The sequence below is a fragment of the Xiphias gladius genome, chromosome 9 (genome assembly GCF_016859285.1).
Source record: "Xiphias gladius isolate SHS-SW01 ecotype Sanya breed wild chromosome 9, ASM1685928v1, whole genome shotgun sequence".
NCBI classification, from domain to species: Eukaryota; Metazoa; Chordata; class Actinopteri; order Istiophoriformes; family Xiphiidae; genus Xiphias; species Xiphias gladius.
The window spans coordinates 5,445,276-5,469,529 of NC_053408.1; the positions used below are offsets into that span (position 1 = coordinate 5,445,276).

The 24,254-nt window shown below is 40.4% G+C and overlaps 1 protein-coding gene across 4 annotated transcripts in view; it reads left to right on the top strand.

The window, feature by feature from the left end:
- tanc2b (tetratricopeptide repeat, ankyrin repeat and coiled-coil containing 2b) overlaps nucleotides 1–24,254 on the top strand; it is a 140,590-nt gene that overhangs the window by 39,941 nt on the left and 76,395 nt on the right. The window contains exon 1 of one of the 4 annotated variants that reach the window (XM_040135594.1): nucleotides 9,737–9,826. The exons of the other annotated variants lie outside the window; for them this stretch is intronic. The gene's annotated coding sequence lies outside the window, so the exon portion shown is untranslated. Of the gene's footprint in view, nucleotides 1–9,736; nucleotides 9,827–24,254 lie in introns of those variants that run through there. 4 annotated transcript variants of the gene reach the window in all.

Here is a 24,254-nt window from a genome sequence, read left to right on the forward strand (position 1 = left end):
GCTTTTGAATTCATGCAAAGATCATAGATCTACTTTCACACATTCCTGTGATTGGTCTGCTTTGGTTTCACGCCCTAATTGCCCACTAATAGCTATCACAAGTTTGTTTGTCTGTGTTGTGCCGTTGATGCACTGACATGCTTACAAGATGGATGGTTCTACACTAGACTGATCCAAATTGGCCTGTGTGGCTTGGAGAAGAAAACCCTTGCCAACCTGAGGCCTGTACCATGAAGCAAGTCTGAAGGCAGCAGGTGCTTGACAGGAATCAAATCGCTCCCCCTAATGATAGCACTCTAATTGATGGCTCATTTTCTACAGTGGTGGAGAAATCTAATTAGAGATCATCAGATCAGTAAACATGTCTCAAACTCTAAGGCAAGAGGACTGACCTAAACAGCCAGACCTAATACAGTGTAAATGCAAGTATGGTCAATCTTAAACTGCAGATAAACCCACTTGCACTGGGCAACTCTAGTAAAGTCATATAATAATATTTTGTCTCAAAGCTGTCACTTTTAGATACCCCATGCAGCCAGATTTGAAGTATCTTGACCTATATTATGTATATTATTTAAAAAAATGCATTTTATTAGCAGTAGGATGGATCCGTGTGCTTAATTTGTCTTATTCTGTTCACCCCACATGATTAGGATTGATCAGAATGAGAGGAACCTGCTGAATTCAGGCATTTTCAAAATTGCACCAAGTTTGAGGGTGACATTTTTTTTTTTTATTACTTAGATTTGAGTAATTCTCAAGTTTAGCTTCTTTGTGCATGGAAAAGGGGAAATCAATCATAACATGATTTTTGTTCTTAGAATATGACAATGGAGCCTAATGTGGCCCACTTTAACTGCAATTATGATATTTCAGTTTTACATTCCCGTACAATTTTGTTACTTGTTAAGTATTTCTCTTCACGCTCACTGTAAACCTGTAATTACTGTATCCAAAGGTTAAGGTGGTTGAAAAGATAAATTTCCTGCATACTGCTGATCTTCGGGTATACTTTAACTATTGATAGATATTTTGTGAATAAGCTGTAAGATATGGAATATGGAATGAAAGCTATACTGTATTTCAGTTCATTTAAACTAATATATACAATTGCCATGTTTTTGAAAATACGTGAAAACTCTTAACGGGTGGATGAAAGAACTTTTAGGTTGCCGATGTCAATGAAAAAACTAATACTGAGGATATGTGGACTTAACTTATGAGCCAACCCTCTCGTGAACCATTTGCATACCATTTTTCGCACCCATTATTTAGTTTATTTTTGTGTTTGCTTATCTATTTATGATTGATTTGATCTGTTGCGTATCCTGTGTACTTTTTAAAATCTAATAAATGCAATGGAAAAAAATGTGTGTGCGGATGTTGCAAATTTACATATATATTGCTACTCGCATGCAAAGAAAGCTACAGAATATCTAGGGAACATGAGTGACTGCATTGACTGTGTAGAAATGAATCATCCCACCTAGTAGAATATTATCAGATAGATTTAAGAGGCTACAGTAGGAACAGCAGCAGCTTAACATGAGCTGATTCTGGCTGATCTCCACGGCGCGACAGATTGGCACCTACTGCTCCACAGAATGTCCCCTTCCTTCCTGTATTAATGAACCCAGGAGAGAAAAAAAATGAATGGAGGGATTCACTGGACCAGGTCCTGTTAACATGCAGGAACTCTGTACTCTTGCAGCGAGATGTCATATCGAGCCCCTTCATTTGCCCCATTCACTTCTGTGAAAAAAAATGTTAAAGTTACTGTGGTTTTAGACCCAAATAATACATATCATTCTCATTTTTTTTTTTCTTAAGTCTTTAAGGCTACGACCAATGATTATTTTTTGTATCAATCTGCTGATTATTTTCTCTGCTAATTGAGTCAAATACCCGTCAAACTTTCCAGATACTTCTGATGCCTTGTGTTGTACGACCAACGGTCCAGAAAACCAAGACAGAAAAACAGCAAAACCCTCACATTGGAAAGACTGGAACAAGAATTTTTTTTTTGCTTAAAAATGATTTCAGTTGTCTAAATAGTTGTAGTTCATCGACTAATCATTTCAGCTCTACTTGAAGTCAGCTGAGGTTTGTGTTTTTTCTGGCTATTGTAGAGCATACATTCATCTGTAAACCCCTTTTTTATCTCACACCGTACATTAGTAACCTCTGTATGTCTTAATTCCCTTTAAATGTGAATATTAAGATGCCGTGTAAACACAGATTGTAGCTGGCAAAGCAGACAATTAATCTGTGAATCAATATGGCGCACAGCTGTCGAGAGGAGCATTGACCTTTGGTTACTAAGGACAACAGCCTGACGTCTGCAGCCTCTTCGATCTTCACTGTAATGTGTCATTTAGCTGTCTTCCTTCAGCTTTTGACATTTATTTGTAAAGTGCCTTTATGCAGCGGGGACTGAGGAACTGTGCAGCATTAGATGCATGTACTGTCTGCCAGACTAAAGTTGCTGAATGAAGAGTCTATTCCAACTGTGAGATGCCCTATTATGTAGATATATGCGTGAGTATAATCTGTTTTCCTCATCAGAGCTCAAGACATAAAGTGTTTACGAAACTGTCAGAAAGTGCTTGTCTTCAGCTGTTCAGTTGGTCTCTTTCCCCTGAGGATTGTCCTCTATAATTTCCTCTTCTCTAGAAAGCTCATTATCATTTATAAGGTCTGTTAGAAAATTCAGTGTGGGACGACCTCATCCCTTCCTTGCCTGTGGCCTCATCCGCCCTCTCCCAAAACAACATAGAACAGGAGAAGTTGCTCCTCGCGTAGGTTCAGAGACAGTATAACCGGTGTCGATCAGGTGGGCAAAATGGCCCCCGACGCTTCCAACCTCACCAGCAGGCACCTGTGGCCTCATCACGGGCTAACCGTGGTAACAAAGCTGTAGCAAAATGAAAATTGTGCTGAAGGTCAAAGACAATTCATACGAACCTTCAAGAGGGCTGGGGGCTGAGAGACGATGTGCCCAAAGTGTCAGCAGTGGCACTCTCCTATTTTGTGGAGTGTGGGATGCAATAATGGGCCCATCATTATGGTTCAGTGGTGCCACTTGATGCACATACAACCCTTGTCACAGCCACACGTGTGCCTGTACTGAATGAACTCCTGAAAGTCCTCAGGCTCAACAATGTGATGGGCCGACACCTCTTCTACGACCTTTTTCTGAGAGTCATGGTTGGGGCAGGGTGATACGGTTGAAATCAATATCAAGATCTTAAAGAGAACCTTATGTCTTAATCCACTTTTTCAAGTTGGTAAATTATCCGTATCATAAATTGATTCTGGTCCCAGTCTCTAGTGGTTCATTGGCTTTTCCCACAGAAAATTAACCAATTATTTCTTCCACACATAACAAAATCTCTGACATTACCTTTTCTGAACTCCATGCTCTGGTAGTACAGGCCACGTTCATCAAGACATATAATAACAGATATCAACTCTCGTGGGGTGTGGGGATTTATTTTTTTATTATATAACTTTTATTTAATTATTGAGATCAACAGTTCTTTTGCAGGAGAGAAACCTGACTACGGCAGAAAGAAAGGAAAAACAAACATAGCCAGACATAACAAAAGATTTGAAGCAAAAAAGTTTTCCTTGCAGTCGATAATTGAGAATTAATTCAATCATAGCTACACACGTAACTCTCGTAAATCAGTTGGGTTGTAGTTAAGTGCAGCTGAAAAGCATCTGATTTTTTTTATTTTTTTTTCTTACATGTGCCAAAGAGGCACCCGTGTCTGTTTATTTTTCAGCCGGATTACGCAGAAAGCACTGAACCGATTTGCACCAAACTTGGTGGAAGGATTGGGGCATAGGCCAGGGAAGAGCCCACTAAATTTTGGGGCAAATCTGGATCATATACTAAGAATTTGAAAATTTTTCTCTGAAGTCTGGTGTATGTTGTTCGACAGCATCGTGTTAAAGCTGAAACGGGGGAGAAGTTGCTTCTCTGATATGAGAGCATGTCAAGATATGGCAAATGTCATCAAATCTAGTGCTGAAGCGATTAGATGATCAATTGATTAGTCGATCAACAGATGATTAATCATCAACCATTTTGGTAATCAATTAACCGTTTAGGGCATTTATCCAATGTAAGGATTTGCAGCTAATCTCTGTTACATATCAGAATATCAGTTGGTTTATGACTGTTGGTTTGTCAAAACCAAAAATTTCAAGATGTCAAGTAGTGGTCTGGCAACTTGTGCTTGGCTTTTTTCACAATGTTTTGACACATTATACACTAAGTGATTAAACGGTTGATTTTAAAAATAGTTTAGAGATTAATCAATAAAATAATGATAATAATCGCTTGTTGCAGCCATAGATTATAAGAGGATTATGTCTCTGCTTTGAACTGTGCTCCCTTGTTAAACCTCTTCGCACGTGTAGAGGCAAAACTTCGATACAGATGGGTGACAAATCTAAAAGAAAAAATAGAAATGTGTTAGGGAAGTGCTTATCCATCACGAGCCTCCAGACGAGCTCCAAGTCCCTGGAGGGGTGAACACTATTCTTCCAAAAGTGGAGAGTGATGACTTAACACATCGCTCCAAAATCTCCCATAGGTGTTAGTTGAGACGCGATGACTGTGCAGATCATTGCTTATGATTCACATCGTTTTCATCGAAACGCTGACGGGCATGCTTTTGTTATGTATCCACTCACAGGCCTTACCACAGAAGGTAAGTGTTTATGCTTAGCTGAGGTAGAAAAATTGGTGTACGATGACGTACGTGAAGAATGTGACTTGAACATTCACTGAAGAGAGTAAAAACTGTGGCAGAGACTGTAACCTTACTCAAATAAGTACATGAAACACACATCATTTTTCCATCATGTCTTCCACCATTTGAGGTTTGACTGGCACTCTTTTCATCATTTCATCTTGTTGCGCCGTCGTCTTCTGCATTTGTTCAATGGTATCCGACTCGAGAAACAAAGTCGTAATATTCACATGACCGTAGTGGGTAGCAACATGTATTAGTTCGCTTTTATTTTTTGCGCAGATTTTTCGGGAAATACTGTTAAAATTTGAGCTACATTTAAATTGAAACCTGGCTACTTTCATGACTTACTGTGACACTTGAATGGAACTGAGACATTGTTAACGTTTTTAGTAAAACACCTGTGCTTTTTTCGTATTATGACAAATCAAAATGTCTACAGTTTAAAAAAAAAAAAAACAGGCGATTTATTTAGGTTTTTCCTTTAATTTTTTTTCACATTTTTATTCGGTACATGCACCACTTCAAAGAAAAGCTTTAAAGACAGTATAGTCGTTGCTAACTGCTGAATAAAAAGCCCAATTCTCTCAAGTGCATTCTTTGCTATAATATCTGGCACTCACTGCTGCCGATGGTACTCAGCTGCACGATGTTCCTTTTGTATCACCATCATCGCTATAATCACATTGAAGCACATCCTCTTATGGCTCTTTGTTATAGTACACTCCGATGTGTGAAAAAAAAATGGCGTGACTCACGTCTCAGTTTGTCGAGCCACCAGTCTGCCTTCTATATTCAGCGAGTTCTGGATGGATTGCCATCATAAATCTGTATTAAAGGCCTGATGCATGTGTGAAATCAGTACACGGTGCATGTTAGACGTGTAACCATCAGCCCAAAGAATGCCCTCAGCAGGGCCCTGAGTATCCCACTGACATTGGCGGTGGCTTGACGGCTAGTAATTTCACTTGCTGTGTAGAATTACAAACACATTTAAATGGAGACCAGCGAAAGAGTCCGCGGCTGTGTCGCTCTCTCATGCGGCTCCTTCCTGTAGAGGGAACCTTGCTCTCCAGTTCTAGCGGTAGGGAGTGGGCAGCATGATGCGTGGGTAGACTCTCCTCTATTCTCTGATCACCACGTCAATAGTGGGAACTCTCACTCCTGTTCACGCTGTCCCCACGTGTCCATTTCCCTTCCCTTACCTCCTGCTCACCTCCCTTTCCTGCTATCCCTCTATGGCATTTTCCTCCTTTTAATTTTTAGTGTTTCACTCTGCCTCTGCGCAGAAAATTGGTCAAAAAATAGACTTTGATGGTGCGTTGTAATGTGAGAACGTTTGTTGCCTCTTTACGCTGGATCCGTGTCAGCTCTCGACTCTGTTCACTGTGACAGCTTGATTAAAGGGACGTGTCCGCGGCTGAGGTGTGACTGATATTTAGCAGTTGGTGTTACTGTGACCTAGATCTGGTGTCCTTGCTTAGGTGGCAACTGAGAGGGATAGTGTTGACAGTGTTTTATGGTCATGGAAAGTGATAGGCCTTGAACATGTGGTCACTGGCGAGACCATTCATGAATGAGTTTGCTGCGTTTTGAATGATATTTCAACTTGTCTCTGTAACTTTCTCTGAACAGTGTCTTTATTGGAGCGGGAAACTAGAGCCCGACCAGTACTGGATTTTTGGGGCCGATACCGATTTTAGGGAGTAGAAAAATTCAATATATATATATCGATATATCGGCCGGTATTCTTGGTTGGTTGTTGGTCCATTTGTAGTGGCGTTAATAGGTTTTGCTCTGTGTTTTATCGTTTCTTTTCACCTGCCCAGGACTACAAAATGGATTTGCTAGTAGCTAAACTTGGTATAAAGCATCATTTCTCTTTGTTTGAGATCAGTCTTTTTACACAAAGTCTGACACTACTTTCCCATTCACTTCAATGTAATTATTTTTCGCCATTTCTAAATTACCCCAAGCATCTTTTTCTGCGTTATGAAAACTTTTTTTACAATACATATCGGCACATATCGGACAACATATACAACGATACCAATGTATCTGTGATAGGCCAATATTGGCTGATAAAATAAGTCGACCGTTATCTCGGTCAGGAACCACAACTTTTGAGTGTTTAGGAACAGAAAATCTGACAGAAAATCAGTATTTGTTGATTAAAACTTCCATGGTGTTCATGGTGATGTCTTCAATTGTTTTGTCCTGTTCAAAACCCAAAGATATTCAGTTTACTACCATAGAAGATTAATAATTTTTGTCTTAATAAAATGACCTAAAACAGCTAATTATCAAAATTGTTGTACATAAATGTTGCGTTGATTTACTAATCAGTTAATTGATGAGTTGTTTTAGCTTAAGATCAGTCACTACAATTAGGTGCAGTACCTGCTGCTTGATACGCCTACTTTTCTGTTATCTGTGAACATGCATAGAAGGTTGCGTGTATGCCCGGGTGTCTGTCTACATACTTCATGTGATGTTACCATGTGGCCTTGGTGGCACTGTGGCATTTACTAAACCAGACTGTGCGGTAAACTGAAACAAAACCCGGAGTCAGCTCTTGAAGGTGAATCTTGATGTTAACATTAAATATGGGAAATGAACAAAAGCCTGAAAGCACTCAGAGAGCACATGCCGAGTCCAAATTTGTTATTTAGAAATGCATTTAAAACGCCCCTAAAACCACTGTAATTACTTGTGCCTAACTTTCTACCAGATTTCAGTCACATCTTTTAACAAGCTTCAGAAATGTCCTTCTAACTAAGAGGAACAAATTTGAACAAAAACATAACGTCATCCGCAATGATTATTACCACAGTAGTCATTGCGCTTGCACAAATTGGTTCTTTGCATCTAGTACCATGTTGTGTTTTGCAGGATTCACCCCGAAATTCTACAGTCTATTTTACAGAAAAGTGTTAATAAGAAAGAATGACCAATTGTGATAAAAAATGCATTTTAGACCCTTTTTCAGAGGTGTAATGAGCCAGTCCCAATTCTAAAGGGACACTCTTCCCCGGTTTTTTTGCCCGTGACAGCAGATACCTCCATAATCTCAGTGACATGTTGAGTGAATGTATGTTAAGTATCTCTGCAAGTTTCCATGAGCTGCTGTTATCGGTAAGCCCTCCCTCTGTGTCCCAACACGCAAGACCGTTTCATGAATCTTCACAAAGGCATGTTTCCGCTGAAGCTCCCTGATGGGCATTGAGCTCCCTGGCGTACTATCTCTCTGTGATATTGGCTCTTTTAAGATTTCGCCTATATCGATGTATACCTAAATATATAGAAGGGCGTGTAGACTTTAAGCAGTCTTTTCTGTAAGACTAAAATAGAATAAAGAGGCAATTTGAGACATGGTGTATTGAATGTGTACCATAAAACCTGCTTCCTTTCCTTTCTCTCTTGTACTATCACCATTATGGTATGGTGCATTTTATAGGAAGATTATTATATATTTATGCTTAGCTCGCAAATGGTCACGTTTAACCTGCTGTGCAGCTGCTGTTTTCAGGACCGAAGGAAAGTATAAGTTAGACTTGAACCATTTGAGGACGCAATGTGTAGTCGTGGTTTTTCTGGCCAATATTGCAATTTAATTGTGATTATTTGTGGTAAAATAAACTCCAGGCCTGTATTTGTGGTCTACATAGCATTAAGCATGATAGTTATACCAAACATAATCATACATTTCTCTTGTTTTTACATGGGCAAAATCAATTGAAAAAGATGCACTTGCATCAGTTGCACTGGTCAAAGAGAAGTCAACGTCTTCGTAAACTTGGCTAATTTTGCAAAGTAAAAAACTGACCGCATTTATTTAGACATGACTTTAGAGGTATATTCATTTAGAATTATGGAGTTGCGTTTCTTTCGCGACAAACCATCTTTGTCACAGCATGAATAGCATAGACAAGGGTACAAACCATAGGCATTTCCTGGAGGATAGTTTGACATGTCTTTTTGGGAAAATCACGAGTCTAAATAGTAAAATTAATGACGGCTGAATTCCCATTAGCTGCTTTGGTTTCAGGGTTCTGGTACTGTGCACACTGGCACGCTATCATGGGCACTTGAATAGAACGTAGCCATTGTTAATGTTGCTGGCAACACCTGTGCTTTTCCTACTACGACAAGTCAAAATTTTTGCCGTGAAAATGGCGTATGGTTTACAGGCAGCACACTGGCCAAGCAACAGTCATTTTCTTTGTTTCAGGTACAGTTGACTAAATTTTCTAGCAGTAGTCACCTGTGAAATCAACAGTTAGCAGCTAAAATGTTCACATCCTACAACATGGTTTGATATGTTTTTATTAACAATGGATCAACTGAATAAGTTTAAAAGGCCATGATATGCTCATATAAATGTTCCTCTGTCCCCAAGTGGCCCAAACAATTAGGTGATGTCGGCGTACAGTTGGTGCTTTTGCGATTCGCAAGTTGCCCTCTTTCAAATCGCGATTTTAATTTAAAAAACAAAAACAAAAACCCAATTAAGAGTTCAACCCTAGCACAAGTGGAAGTAGAAATAGCAATCGTTCTTGGAGATCGCTGGCTTTGAAAGAGTTAAGAGTTCTACCCTGGCTGAAAGAAGAGAGAGAGAGGGAAGGAGTATGAGGGAGAGTTATTGCTGCCAGAGAGACAGAGGAGGACGAAGAGGAGGAGGAAGAGGAGGAGGGGGAGAGAATGAGAGCGAGAGACAGTTGCCTGTCTGCCTAAGTGTGTGCGTGTGTGTGTGTGTGTCTCTCTCTCTGTGTGTGTGTGTGTGTGTGCGCGTGCGTGTGCATGCAGTCAGTGTATGCGTACTGACACCTGGCGCTCGCCCTTCCTAGCTGCTCACATTGTGGAGAGCTCTCTGCCTGTCTGGGCCATTCTTTACCTCTCTCTCTCCCTATTTTCCCTCCTATTCCCACCCTCTATCTTTTGTCCTCTTCTTTTTTTGTTTCTTTTTACATGCTCCCACAGTCTCCTCCTTTTGTTTAGGATCTCTCTTTACTATGGTGCAGGATTTTTATTGCCTGGGCAGACGAGACGCTCGACTGACAAAGGTGAGGCGGATGAATCGGGGCGGGAGAGCGGACGGATGCGCGGATCGCATGGATGTAAATGCGGGGATCTCTGAAATTCAGTTGTGAATATTGGGGAGTGGTGGAAACCGGCTTTGGGAAGAGCTCACTATTCATAGAGATTCCCCGTTAATTGTTTGTCATGATTTCGGTCGTTTCCCAGGGCAAGTCTGAGCAGCTCTCGATTTCAAAAGGCACCGTGTAGGCGTCTCTGTGTGTACTTTGAGAGGTGAAGGGTTCAAGTATGTGATTTAAGCGCAGTGTTGAGTGTCGGTTTTTCTGTCTGGTGTCAGCAGCATGTGTCAAACCCTCTCTGATTTGTTTGCTCTGCTGTGGCCACTGTGCTCGGTGTCACCTTGACCCAGGTCACCTTTTCAGGTGGTCAGTGTCTTCTCAGCATCGTGCCAGTGCTTGACATCGTGCCGGAGTGTGTGTGTGTGTGTGTGTGTGTGTGTGTGTGTGTGTGTGTTACTGTGTTGCTGTAGATACACTCTGAATATAAATCTAGAGGGAGAAAACTGGAGAGGCCATGGCACCTGACAGATGGCCATTAGAAGAGAAAATTGTGTGAGGGACAGAAATGAAAGATCAAATGTGCCTTGATGGCGGTTCACTCTGTTCTTCATGTAATATCTGTCATTCTTTATGTGTTCAAGTTTATTGACAACACCAAGTCTCTCTGCTTGCTCTTGGTGATTGGTTTCCTGAAAATTATCTCAACTCTCTCTGTTTTCACCTCTCCAGCTCACTTCTCCCCCCACCCCATCTATGTCTCTCCATGGCTGGATGTCAAACTTACATTTTTTTTATGTACAGACCAAAATGTGTCTGTAGAACAGAGGCAAACTGTCAAATGCTGAAAACTGGCTCTGAAATCCTGGTCAGAATTGTAATCTTGTCCACTCGTTTTGTTTGTTGTTTTTTTTTTGATAAGATAGTTCCAGATTTAAATCAGAATTTGGCCAATTTTAGACTATATTTGTTTTGATTAGGATCTCCCTTTAGGATTTAAAATTTGAGAACTTTGGCCCCATTTGTTGAAAGGTTTTGTAGAAAAACAATGATATTTTTATGATATTTTTATATATATATTTTTTTTTTTCAAAGCAAGGTATCCATTTTTTTAGTCTCAGTGCTGAAACTCAGGTTTAAATAATGTGAAAAAAAAAAAATTAAACAATACCAAGCTTTACCTCTCTGTCTTTTCTGCTCCAAAACATTTTCTCCTCCACTCTGTGCTCTTTTCATACCATCTCATTAATAAAACTGGTTCTCAAGCAATAACATTTTTTGTGTCAAGTTTCCAAAGTTGGTGCCAAATGCTTTGTCACATTATTAGTCTTGCTTTCTTATACTTTTAAGACATTTTATGATATAAATCAGAATTGTATAAAGAATATTTCTGCTGTATTACAACCCTGAATTTTATTTATTTATTTATTTATTTTTATAGTTTTATTCATTTCTTTCTACATAGTACTTGATGAGTTAATTGCTGAGAAATGGCAACATGCAACAAAAACATACAAAACAAAAATAAGTCAGAAGGGGGCAAGTAACACAAGCAGTCAGACAATCAGACAGGTTGTAAAAAAGCCGAATATTTATCCAGATGATCTAAATTACTTTATTTAAAGGTAAAACTGAAAGTTTAAGCGCCTTAAATGCTGTTAGTAATTCCTCATTGCACAGGTAGACAGGTATGTTTGGTGGAAGTTTGACCCTGGAAAGGGGGTTCAACTGTGGTTTACTGTTGGCCTGCAACTAAAGATTAGTTTAGCCGTCGGTTGATTGTCGATTATTTTCTTGATTTGTTCATTGACCGTTCTTGATTGATTGATCTGTGGAATATGTGAAAATTTAGCGACAAGTGCCCATTTTAGTTTACTAAGGCGCAAAGTGACTTCTAAAAATTTCTTGTTTTGTCCAACAAACAATCCAAAAGCCGAAGATATTCAATTGACTATCACGTAAGACCAAGAAAACATGCAAATTCTCACAATTATTCAGCACTTGAAAAATTTCCTAAAAGTATGAATCGAATATCAAAATGGATGCCGATTAAAGTTCTGCTGATCAGCTTATTGATTAATTGACTAATCATTTCAGCTCTGCCGTGATAGAGTTTGGGTAATAATTTTAGTGTTCATCTTCATTTCCGTCTCCTAATAAGTTACGTAACCTGGCTACTGGTAAACTGGCTACGGTTTAAAACTCATGATGGGTCAAACACTCACCTCACTCAGGAAATACTAGGGCTTTGCTGTGTGATTTAGGGCCACCGCTTATTTTCCCTGGAGCTTAATAAGCCTAATATTTCACAAAAATGTAATAATTTCTTCTGACGTTAGCCGAGGCACTCCAGGCAAGGCGGCGCGCCTCCACTGGAAAACGCCGCTGAAGATCCTCCAGTTATCGTTTAATTTGCACTGATTTAATTACTCCTCTTCATTTTTCTTAGGATAACATTAAACACTTGTGTTTGTTTAAAAAAGCGTGTTCATTCTCAGCAAAGTAAGTATCAAAAAATAACTGTTTTGGAGATAAAAAAAATCAGGTATCACTAGTTGGCACTAGTGGTATTGCATCTGAAGGTTTCTAAAAATATCAGGCCAGCTCAGTAGTCATCTACTTCCTCTGTCGCTGTTGTTCTCTCTCTCTCTCCCCCTCACTCTGTCATCACTTCGATAACTGTAACTGTTCCTTTTTTTTCCTCGCACACTCTGTTACTCTCTCTCGCACCCACTCAGATATTTCTGGAGAACAAAAGGAGCGAGAAGAGAGGGAGGTAAAAGAGGAGAGCAGGGAAGGCTTAATGTACCAGCCCTGCGTAGGCTAATGAGTCTCCGCCACTCCATCCCTTCCCTTCCTCCCATCCTCCTCCTTTTTCTCAAGTCCTTCTGTCTCCGCTTATCCACATCATCTCATAACCAAACTTGTCCCCCTTACTCCTTTAAGGTGCCCCCGCCGTAAAGCAATCTCCCTCTCCATCTTTGTCTTCTCCATTCATCACTGCTGCTTCTGTTCCTCTTCCTTCATCCCTTGTCACCAGTCCACACGCTCTTAACAGTTTCACCACAGCTTCATTTTACATCCATCCTACTGTTCCTCTTTTCTTTTCATTCCTTCTGGAGTGTTTATTTTCTTACTCCCCCTCATCTTCCTTTTTTGTCAAGTCCCACTCATCCCACCCATTAATCATCCATTTATTCTTATAATTACAGGTGCTAACCATTTGCCATCCCTTGTCTTCACTTTCATTTTCCATCTTTTTTTGTCCAGAGACCTCAATCCATTCCATCACTATTTTTTCACCATTTATCCATCTTTTTTCATCCTGGCGTACCACACACTGACACACACATATAGACCCAAAATCCTCACTGAACAAAACAGCCTGCTGGATTGTGCATTTGGCTGTGAGAAATATGAAATAACATGGTGGTTGCCCATTTCAATTTTTGATGCCATGCAGGACTTATCAGCCCCCCTTTTGCAGCGGCTTCCTGTTGTTTTTGCCAGTTGGGAAAACTGGGCTCTCATTGTGCCTCTTGATGTGGATGGGCTCATTATTGCTGCTCAGCGCTGTGTGCCTTTGAATAGCAGGAAGTGCCCTTGCTAGCTGAGCATACTGAGGGATATTGTGTCGCTTCGCGCTGCTTTATAAAGGCAGCAAAACACAGTGTTGCATAAGTGAATGGCGGCATTGGTTCACTTCACAAGAACTGCAATTGCCGGGACCACAACAGCAAGGCGTGGACTAAACCCAGCTGTGTGTCCAAATGCGTCTCCCCGACTGTCTCAGTTTGATGGAAGTTATTGTGCCATCTCTGAATTCAAACCTACATTTTTTTTCTGTGTCTATACTTGTCTGTCTGACTGTCTGCATGCCCCCCCCCCCCTTCAGTCTGCGGCAGCCTTGTTTGCCACTCTCAATAGTTGTAACTCTTGCTGACACTCACTGGAAGGATAGGATTTATCAGGCCTCCGGATAAATTTATCTGGTTTGACAGGTCAGGTCAGATGAGGGTGCCACATACAGTAGATGCAAGTGCAAATATGCAGACATATATTACAGGTGCATCCCCATTTGTGCTCCAATGATTAGTCGATTAACTGCTTAGTTGATTGGAATTCTTTTTTGAACAATTGTGATACTTGATTAATTCCTTAATTCATTTATTAAACATAATGTAAAACATTCACTGGTTTCCGCTTCTCAAATGTCACGATTTGCTGTTTTTCTGTTATTAAATCATTTCTAATTGAATATATTTGGGTTTTGGACCGTTGGCCAGACAAAACAAACAATTTGAAGACGTAACCTTTGGGTCTGGGAAAAGGTGATGTGCGTTTTTCACATTTTATATGCTAAATGATTAATCAATTATCCAAAAAAGAATTGACAGATTAAATGATGATGAAAATAGTCATCATTTGCAGCCATAATCCCCACTCTCCAGCTAAACCTACCCTGTAAGCCATCTAAAAACAGAATGGGATAGAGGCGGGACCATTCTTGTTTATCTCTTTTTTTCCGTGTCACCCTTTTGTTTGTTGTTGTTTGTGACTGATGAAACTTGACCATGTTACAAATGTCAAACAAGACCAGACTCCAGTGCAATTTTATAGCTTTATCTTGTCTGTACATGTATTTTAAGGCGCGCTATGTGCAACAACAGATCATGCTAATTATTAGATTGTATACAGCTTGTCATTCTCATAGAGGTGAAACAGTCAATTAATTCGTCAGTAAAAAGAAACATTATCAGCGCCTATTTTGATAATCCATTTCAGTTACTTTTCAAACTAATTTCCAGGTTCCAACTTCTTAAATATGAGGATTTGCTGCTGGTCTGTTTAATGTCATTGGAAGTTGAATATCTTTGGGTTTTGGACTGTTGGTTGGACTAAACAGGGCAGTTTGACTTCACCTCGGGCTCTAGAAAACTGTTGTGAGCATTTTTCACTGACATTTTGTAAACTAACTATTGAAGAATTGATGCAGAAAATAATTGATAGATTAATTGAAAGTGAAAATAATCATTAGCTGGAGCCCTACTTTCTGTAAAAACAATTTAATCAAAACAAATTAAAATCCCTCTCCAATTTCGAAAGATGTCCTGCCGGTTTTGTACCAGTACTAGATTAGTGCCAAACATTAAGACCTGCACCCAAACAGTATTAAGTACTCAGCCGAAAACAACACATGAAAAATTGATGTAAGACCAGCAAGATGGATCTGCCAAAAACAATACTCGTCTATCCCTCTCACACTAGCACACACACACACACACACACACACACACACACACACGCCACACACACATGCACACTGACCCATATCCCGGAGTCTGTGACCTTGTTCTTTCATCCTTTTGTGAGTTTTCTTTTTGTTGAATTTTTCTACTGAAAGTGCTTTTTATTTAAGCTCAACTCGACATCAGTCTGTTTCTGAAGTTGAGCTGGTCCTACGCTTATTTAAATTCTATACAATATTATGTTTTATTCCGTCCGTCTTTACAAATGTGTTGCCTGAAAGGGCCTAGTAGCAGCAGGTCAGGCTAGGGCATACGCATACTTCTTCCTCAACAGTTCTAAATATATCCCCACACACCACACGTACCGTAATATAGAGTGTAGCTGTCATATTAATGATAAAAGATATCCAGCCACATACAGTAGCCTACTTTCTCCTCACCATGTATAAGTGTTGGCGTCTGCTGTGGCACTGCAGGCTCGACAATCCCCCCGTCTATTTTATATTTAATGTGTATTTCATTATTCAGGCCAGCTTGTTCGCAGTTGTAGGCCCGTCTCCATTGCAGTCGAGATGGTGAGTGTATACCGTGCATGTGTATGTAGTTTTGTTTTTTTTTCCCCCCTTGTCCTATCGTCACAATGACACTGAGAACAGAGGGAATTATTGCACTGCTGTGGGCAAAGCAAAGGATAAGAACAACAGAGCACAATGAAAGAGGGCGCAGTGGTAAGGACTGCCTCTGTCATCCCTCTGTTTCACCTCTCTCTGTCCTCCATGCTTCATCTGTTACTATGGCCACAGTCATTGGCCACCTCTCCTTTTGTTTCTCCCTCTCCTCCTCTCTTTCTACTTCCCTGCCTAATTGTTACCCCTTGCAGGTTGAAAGCTTTGCACTCCTGGAAGGAGGAGAAAAACAAAATGACACTTTGCCCGTCTGCCGCCGGCCTTTTTCTATCCAACATCAAACACCCTCTTTACGGTCGTGTTTTTGTGCTCGTGGCTATTTTGGAGACACTGTATGCTGGGCTTTTTTATCTGTTGTTTGTTTGGCATTTAGCTGGTGTACCACAAGGAGAGGTGCACTCCGTGGCTGTGGCCCATATAAAAGTGTACCGAGCATTAAATCGTGATATAAATAGATAAAAGGAAAAATAATCGTTTGTGAATTTTGTGTATGTGTTGTTGTTCTTTGTGGGCTTTCTGTTTTTCTCTAGAAGTCTTTTAGTAGCATACAGTACCCCTAAATTAGGTGGAATCATATCAAAACATGACTCATTTTGGAGTTACTGCTCTTCAAAATGAATATCATCAAATGGCCACTCAACAAGATGATTCAAATTAGTCACACAGCTTGCAGAAAGTACACGGAAAGTTAAATTGACTTCTGTATGAACTTGCGAGAGAGGATTTAGACTTTAAATCTTGCATCATATACCAAGCCACAGCCTGGAGCTGTGCTGTTGACACTGAATACAGAGCTGGCCTTGTGGATTGTTTGTCTGAATTTCATTACCTAAACTGAGCTTTGTATATTGAGCACAAGTCAAGTCACCTTTGCATTTTAACATGGTGTATAATTTTGAGACACCCAATTATCATAAAAGATTGATTCTGTTTTTCTAACCATCAAGTTGTTAAAATCTCATTTTCTTTGTGAAAGGCAGAGTTAAATGGAAAATAATCGCTGCTGCCGCTGCTGCTGGCATTGTTACATAGAGCAAACAAATGCATAACTTTGCAACTAGTGGTGGTTGCAGAGTTGCTAATAACATAGCAGAGACAGTTTCTCCTAGTTTGGTATTGTATTCGTAGGTTTCAGTGTTTTTTGTGGCAGAGTTGTTGATTTTGAAGTAAACGTCTCTGAATCCCTTAAATATCATTCTTGATGTACTTGATCTTCTGAGAACTAATTCATCCTCGGTGGAGCTGTCAACGGCGGGTTTGGGGTGTGGTGCAAACTTCTCCTTCCGCATTTCTGGTTTTGTTGTGAAGCTAACAAAATCCCCACAGTACAGAGGAGCCCCTAAGCAACAGGAAAAGGGGATCAAATTCACCTGCATTCGTCTTTAAGCTGCTGCATGGTAATAGCTCTGACTGTCATTCACTGGGGCAGTGATTTGAAAGGCATTTGTAAAGGCAGTAAATATCTTCCACCGGGAGCTCTTCTCCCCGGCCCCCCTGTGTGAATTTATCAGGATTCCAACCTCTTCTCATTAAACACTCTTCTTCGGTGCAGAGAGGAGGCATCTGCAACCTTAGCAGGAGTCGCGCACACACACTCCCTTCCTCTCACTGTAGACAGCCTGAGGTCAGAGGGAAATAGAGGATCTGCTGCGCGTGTGCTGCCGACTGAGAAGTGTAGATTAACTGAAAACAAGGCAACAGAATAACCACAATTCAGGTTTCCTCGACGGCAGGTGCGTAACGGTGGTGTAGGTTCAGCAGGTTGTCCACATTTCAAATGGAAAATGTCAACCTCTGTCTACTTCTTCATTTACTTATGGCTCAACTAGTCCTGAAACGACCAGTCAACTAATTAATCAATCAGTTGACAGAGAATGAATGTGCCGTTGACTTTGCGCTGCGCTTTCTGTTTCTGCTTTCTGCTCTGTCTCGGCACAAATGCGGATTACAGTGATGACTGTGGCAAATTTACCATCAAATGTCTACGTAATCTTTCAAACTGATTCTCCTTGATTTCAGTCAGAAGTGGGCAAACGCAGCTTCTCATTCTCAACCGGCGACTGTAGATTTTGCTGACGGCTGTAGCTGGATCATTTTATCAGCTGTAGCTAGGGATCTGATTGTAAGATCGTTAGTTCCATGAGTTGGTTGAAAACACTTAACTCCAGCTGACATTATAATGACTCCTTTTTACAAAGATGAGAATCATGTAAAAAGGATCTTAAATACGCACTTGATGGCCACACACATGATATTGTGCTAAAAGACTGAAGCTAAAGCTAAGAGTTTGAAGGCAAAACGTTTGCATCCTCAACGGCTGACGATCCATACAGAAGACATGGAAATAAACATAGTATTGTTGCAGTGTAGAGCTCAGTGTTACAAATATGATAAGAAAAAAACATAAATTCAGACTATTATTTTGTTCTAACAGGGTTCATAACCCTGTTTGGGTGCTTAGCTTACCTATTCATATTTTCAAACAGTACGTTGTCGCTTTTAACATTAGGCCTTCAAGAGTAAAGGCTTTAAGGATGAGGCCTTACCAATGTGTTTGGTACATGTAAGGCTGTCTCAGGTAATGCTGGCTGGGGTTATTGGTGTCACTTCACAAAATACAGTAAATAGCAGGACAGAGCTGCTAACATTAGCCTAAACTCTGATAGCATCTCTGATGCACTGCAGGGAAAAAACTAAACTCTGCATACGTAGCTGCCATACTTAGTTATGGTCGCCAAACGAGTGTTTTCCCCATATGCATTCAGCAGCGGCTGAAATATCACATGGTTGATTTAATATTCATGCGTAACCGACGCGACTTGCGCTTTCTACACTGCACTCAGCTGACTGGGTCTTCGCACGCGTAGCTGTACGTCGTTTGTGCCCATTTGTGAAAGCAAGACAAAAACAAAACTGTGCTTCATTATTTCTCAAGTTATCACAATTTATTTATGCTGACGTGCAGTGCTAATGGCTTGAGAATTAATGAAGCAAAATATTTGTTTTGCTTGCAACGTGCGCCGACAATGTGCAAACAAATGAGTCACCACTTCGGAGTCATTTGGATGTCAATGGGGTGCTGAGCCCTGTGCTAAAAATTTTAATGTTTAATTTCTCATAAGTGGTGCGAGCACAAATTTGAATTTTTCCTGCACAAATATGCCCAAATTAATCAAAATGGTGTTAGTAATGTCCTGATCATACGTACCAACTTCAAAGGGTTACAGACCTTTTGATTTTTCAGATGAGTCTGAAAAGACTGTCCCATTAAGTTTATATCATCTATTTCTGTTTGTGTTGAATAAAAATAGTGTAACTAATTTTCCGCGTTGAGGCGTTTCATTCTTCGACATTTTTCATTACAGCTATCTGGGCCTCCAGAGGCCCTCAAGAGTCAAAAGCTCCCGGTAAATTCACACACGTGACAAGGCGAAGATGAATGACCGTATCTACAGTGATTCAAGGTCGTTTTAAGCTGTTCAAGAAAAAACGCCAAACATTTGCTGGTTCCAGCTCCTCGAGTGTCAAGGTTATCTTTGTTTTATGGCATTGTAAATTCAATCTTCTGAGTTTGGACTTTTGGTCAGACAGAACAAGCAGTCTGAAGATATCACCTTGGGCTCTGGGAAAACTCAGTGGGCATTTTTTTTTTTTTTTTTTTTGTATTTCCTGACATTTTATAGACTAAATCATTGATCGAGAAGAAATAATTGGCAAATGGACTCGACCTGCTAATTCGAAGAATGGTTTAAGTTAAAAAGGAAACAAGGTAGACTGTCATTGTCTCAGTTCTAGTATTAGTGATGGACAGACCATGTAAGAGGAAGAAATACAAAGGGAGATGGTACAGTTGGGATGTCTACCTTTCACATTTTTGTGGTCCCTCTGTGTGTCATTGTCAGGGATTAAAAATGGAGAGAAACAAAAGCCTCGTTCTTTACCGGAGCGCCTGGAGGCAGACCAGGAACCATACCGGCTTTTTAATTCTCTGCCCCTGATCTTACTCTCTGTCGGAGTCTCAAGGCAGCCAAAGCAAAATCCTTGTAACACTTCCTTTTCTGTTATTTTTGATGCGTGCTTTTCACTTCTCCGCTCTGTGATGTAACCCCGGTGGCGTGTCAGACTGACGGTAGGAGATGCTTGATGCGGCCTATACTAGTTTTCCAGACTGTTATTCACTAGGTTTTGGTTTTTTTTTTTTTTAAAACCAAGCCCACCCACTCAGTGCTGTGACACAGCTTTTTTCAGCATCGGATGACAGTGTAGGAGTCGGGGCATATTACTCTTTTTTTTCTCTCGCTCTCGCTTTCTCTCGCGCTCTCTCTCGCGTTCTCTCTCTCTCCCTCTCTCCTCTCTCTCTCTCGCTACACGCACATGCATTCTCTGTTTCTCCCTATTTCCTCCATCATAACACCTCCGTCCATCCAGGACACTGCTGAGTCGTGGTGCTGTCAGCCAGAGCCTGACGCACTCAGCCACTCACGTATGCGTCACCTCTCTGGCCCACCGCCGCCACCGTGCTGTTCACTGTCCTCCAGATATACCTCGTGGTCAGGGTCACAGGCTATGGGCTTTTCTGGAGGGAGGGAGGGAGGGAGGGAAGGAGGGAGGGAGGGAGGGAGGGGATTAAGTGTTATTTTAAGCCAAGGAAACACGTCTTTTTTTGTAGGAGAAGGTCACAGGTTATCAGTGTATATGCCAAAACTGATATACTGTATGTGCTACCAGCAAAGCTAACATTGGCCAGTATATCAACTCAGCAGTTGTATCGTTGTAGCTCTACTTGTTTTAACTCTTTTTAAATGTATTAATCATATGGTTTGTACATTTTATTCATTTAATACTTAAAGCAGCGAGAATGAACATTTTTTACAATAACAATGTCTTAAATAACCGTGTGAAAATGTGAAAGGGGTAGCTTATAGTGATGAACCTACAGAGAATGCTTTATTGAGCTTTATGCTGGGTTTTAGTTCATTGTTTAGTCCAGCCCGCAACTTCGCTGTTCAGTTTCGCTCTCGCTGCTCTCATGGCATTGTTTTTTTGGCGAGAGCAGGTGACTGTTTTCAGCAGAGAAGCTCTAAAAAACCCACTGTTCAGTACCTGCTCAGCAACATACAGAAGTTGGGCACAGCTGGCGACTAGCCGGTGAACATAATGGAGCATTTAGCAGCCAAAGAGCCATATATTTCCCTCGGGAGTTGGTAGAGACCAAAAACCGAGCTGAAAGGGAGAGAATATTGGACATACGTTTATCAGGTGGACTAATGCACAACTCCAAATGAATGATAATGTTGCTCTGTAACTGCGGGATGTGTAAATAAGCAACTGCTTGCCAACAAGTTTGCTAACTTAAAAGGTGGTAATATTACAACGTTGTATTCCCAACTTATTTCTTCTTTTACTGCATCTGCTGTTGTTGGCAGATGGGATGCCTCTGATTTAATGTTTGCTTTTGGCTCGTAAACCGACATGCAAGAAAAACAAGTGAGCCACGGATACAAAACGAGATTCATCAAAATTATTTGCAGCGCTATTTTCTAAAAAATAAATATTTTTGTTTAGGTTTTGACTTGGTTGTTTTGCTACTTCAAAAATGTATTTTTCCCAAATTAGAGGTAAAGCATTTACTGGTTCCGCTTTGCTTTACATTGAGGATACATGCAAATAAGCCAAAATGTATAAACTACACCATATGGTTGTGTCTATTGGCTGTTTAGCTGGCAGATTTTGAATCCCATTATCAGGTCTCACATGATGTCTTGGCATTTCAACTTATTAGCATTGTTTTTGATCAGACGACAAATGGAGAGGGCTTATCCTGATGCATTATACATTTATTTGCAGATAATCTTTTGGTTCTATGAAGAAAATGTCAATGGAAAAATTCCTAGGTAACAAATACTATTGTTCCTCGGATTTGTCCTTTTGCATTCTTGGGGAGGGTTTCTCCAACCAATTGGCCTTTTCCTTTACAGGAACTTAAGAAACTTTGGGGGTGAGCTCCCGAACCTAAATTTTGGCCCTACTCGGGTGATGATACTAAATCCATCTTCCATTGTGCACAGTTTTCCCATGGTGGAAAAGGGCTACAAGCATACCTTAATTGCATACCTTAATTTTCTTGGTACACTCACTAGCTGTGAAACCAAAGTCTGTCTGCCCAAATCCATTCTGTGCATTCAGGCTTGAGATTGTGTAGGTAGTGTGTTTTTGCTGCATTATTGTACTCCTCAGCAGGCGGTAGGTATTAGAAAAATTCAGAAGTGTCTGCTACCCACACAGTACACCAGTTTCTTTGCTTGCGTGCTGGCTGGCTGGGTTTTTTTTAGCCTTTTTGCTTGTAAATGAGTAGGATACACACATTAAATCAAAGCTGATATGGGCATTGTCCTAAACGCAGTTAACAGCTTGCGAAACTGCTGGCTCGGCTGGCCCTCCCTCTCCCGGTCTGCTTCCTACTACTCGGCTCAGCACACCTGCATTATGCTGTCCCCACAGACTCACAGCTACAAAGGTCCATAACAGTATCTTCACTCCACTGGGAGCCCTTATAACTGGTGCAGTTTATCCTCCCTCAATCTAAGATTGCTTAAGAGTTGAGAGGATTGTCTTTTGTCCTGTCACTGCAGGCAATACAGCCAGTGACGAACAGCCTGCGTTCCTCACTCTCAGCCTTCACCCTCCTTTGGTACGGCCTTAAAATCAACACAAGGTTGACGTGTTGAGCAGCATGGCCTGAACAGTTCTGTAACTGTTGGATGTCTTAATCATTTTCTGTCGATCGACTAATTGATAAATTGAGTAACTGTTGCAGCTGTAATGTTTTTAGCCCAGCAAGTGACAAAACCTATTATCGCATACAGCTTTTTAACTGTGTGATTGGGTCCTTAATTAACACCATTTTTGGCCAAAGTTTGAGCAGTTTGGGTTCTATCAAAAGAGATTTTTGTAGTTTATTGTTTTGTCTGTGCTCTTCTTGCTGTTTTCATGCATTTTGGAAAAAGGTTGTGTCGTAATCAGGAATTAGCAAGATTTGATTTTAAAGTGATTTGATTTTTTAATTGTTTTACATCGGCAGGATGTAGGAACCCTCCAGTTCCTGTGGTAGACCAGGACCAGTGCAGCAGTGGAGAGACAACACTTGACGTGTTCTCACAGAAAGTGTGTGTGTGTGTCCGTGTGTCCATCATCCTATGCATGAATTTTTGTGTTAGCTTACACCGAGGCTGATGCTAATGAAGATGTCTGCCAACTTTTTTAAACTGAGCAGATGTCTGCGCTCTCATACGGCTCAGTGCAGCATACTGTGATGTTGTGATTCATTAAGATCCTCCACTTCGTTGTGATTCTGATTTAATCCAGTTTAAATGAATGTCAAACCCGAGAAGCAGAGTTTTTGTCTGAGACAAAACTCAAACACCAAACAGCGAACTTAAGCATCCTTGTGCTGAGAGGGTTCGACGATTAATTGATTAGTTAATCGACAGCAGGAACAGTATGGTAATATCGGTGCTGTCAGTCAATGGTTTGTTGATTAGATAGATTAGACAGTTAATGGATTGGGAGAAACTTAATTCACAACAAGTTTGATAATCAAGTAATTTATCAAGCAAATTAGCAAACATTTGATTTCAGCTCTATTCCTCTGCTTAATGTCATCATAAATTGAGTATCTTAGGCCAAACAATACTAGTGGTATGAAGCCCTCACCTTTTTCACTATTTTTTTAGCATTTATAGAGAAAATGATTTTTCATTTAATCAAAAAAAAAAAGAGATATAATCAAAAGAATCATTGCTTGGAGCCCAATGCATACATAAATGTCTGCAGCTTTGTAATTTTCAGGATAGACTTGACAATTTTTGACTTCCTGTAACACACTTGAATTGAAATTTAGGGCTCTGCTCGAAGGGACGTGAGCAGTAAAAATCCCAGCCTCTCCTCTAGTGACATCAGCAGCTGCAATTTGTCAGTACTGATTGTTACTCCCCGAAGGAATCAGTAAGTAGCACTGATTCACTCCTTGGCATTTACTTTTTCCTATTCTGAACTTTTCTTTTTAACACTCCTTAAATCAGTGTCTATTTTGGTAAATTAACCATGGTGCATCTACTCGCGCAAGACACCTCCATGTGATATATGGTGTGCACATTTGTTTTATTTGTGTTTGGGTTACCGTGTGCTGAATAAATGTCAGCATGTTTTATTATCGTAGCTCGCACGTGATTGACTGTGTCGACATGAGGTTGGGATTTGAGATCGTCTAACATTTAACTAATTCGAGAAAGAAATGTAAAATACGATTCCAGGATAATGCAAAGATGGCGTGCACCAAACATTTATTATTCTATCTTCGTAGACGCCATGCTTTCAGGTATTTAAAGTACAAAAAGGGAGTTCTGCGCCTGGTGTAATGCTTTACAAAGAAACTGTGATAAAATAGGAGGAAAAATCTGTACC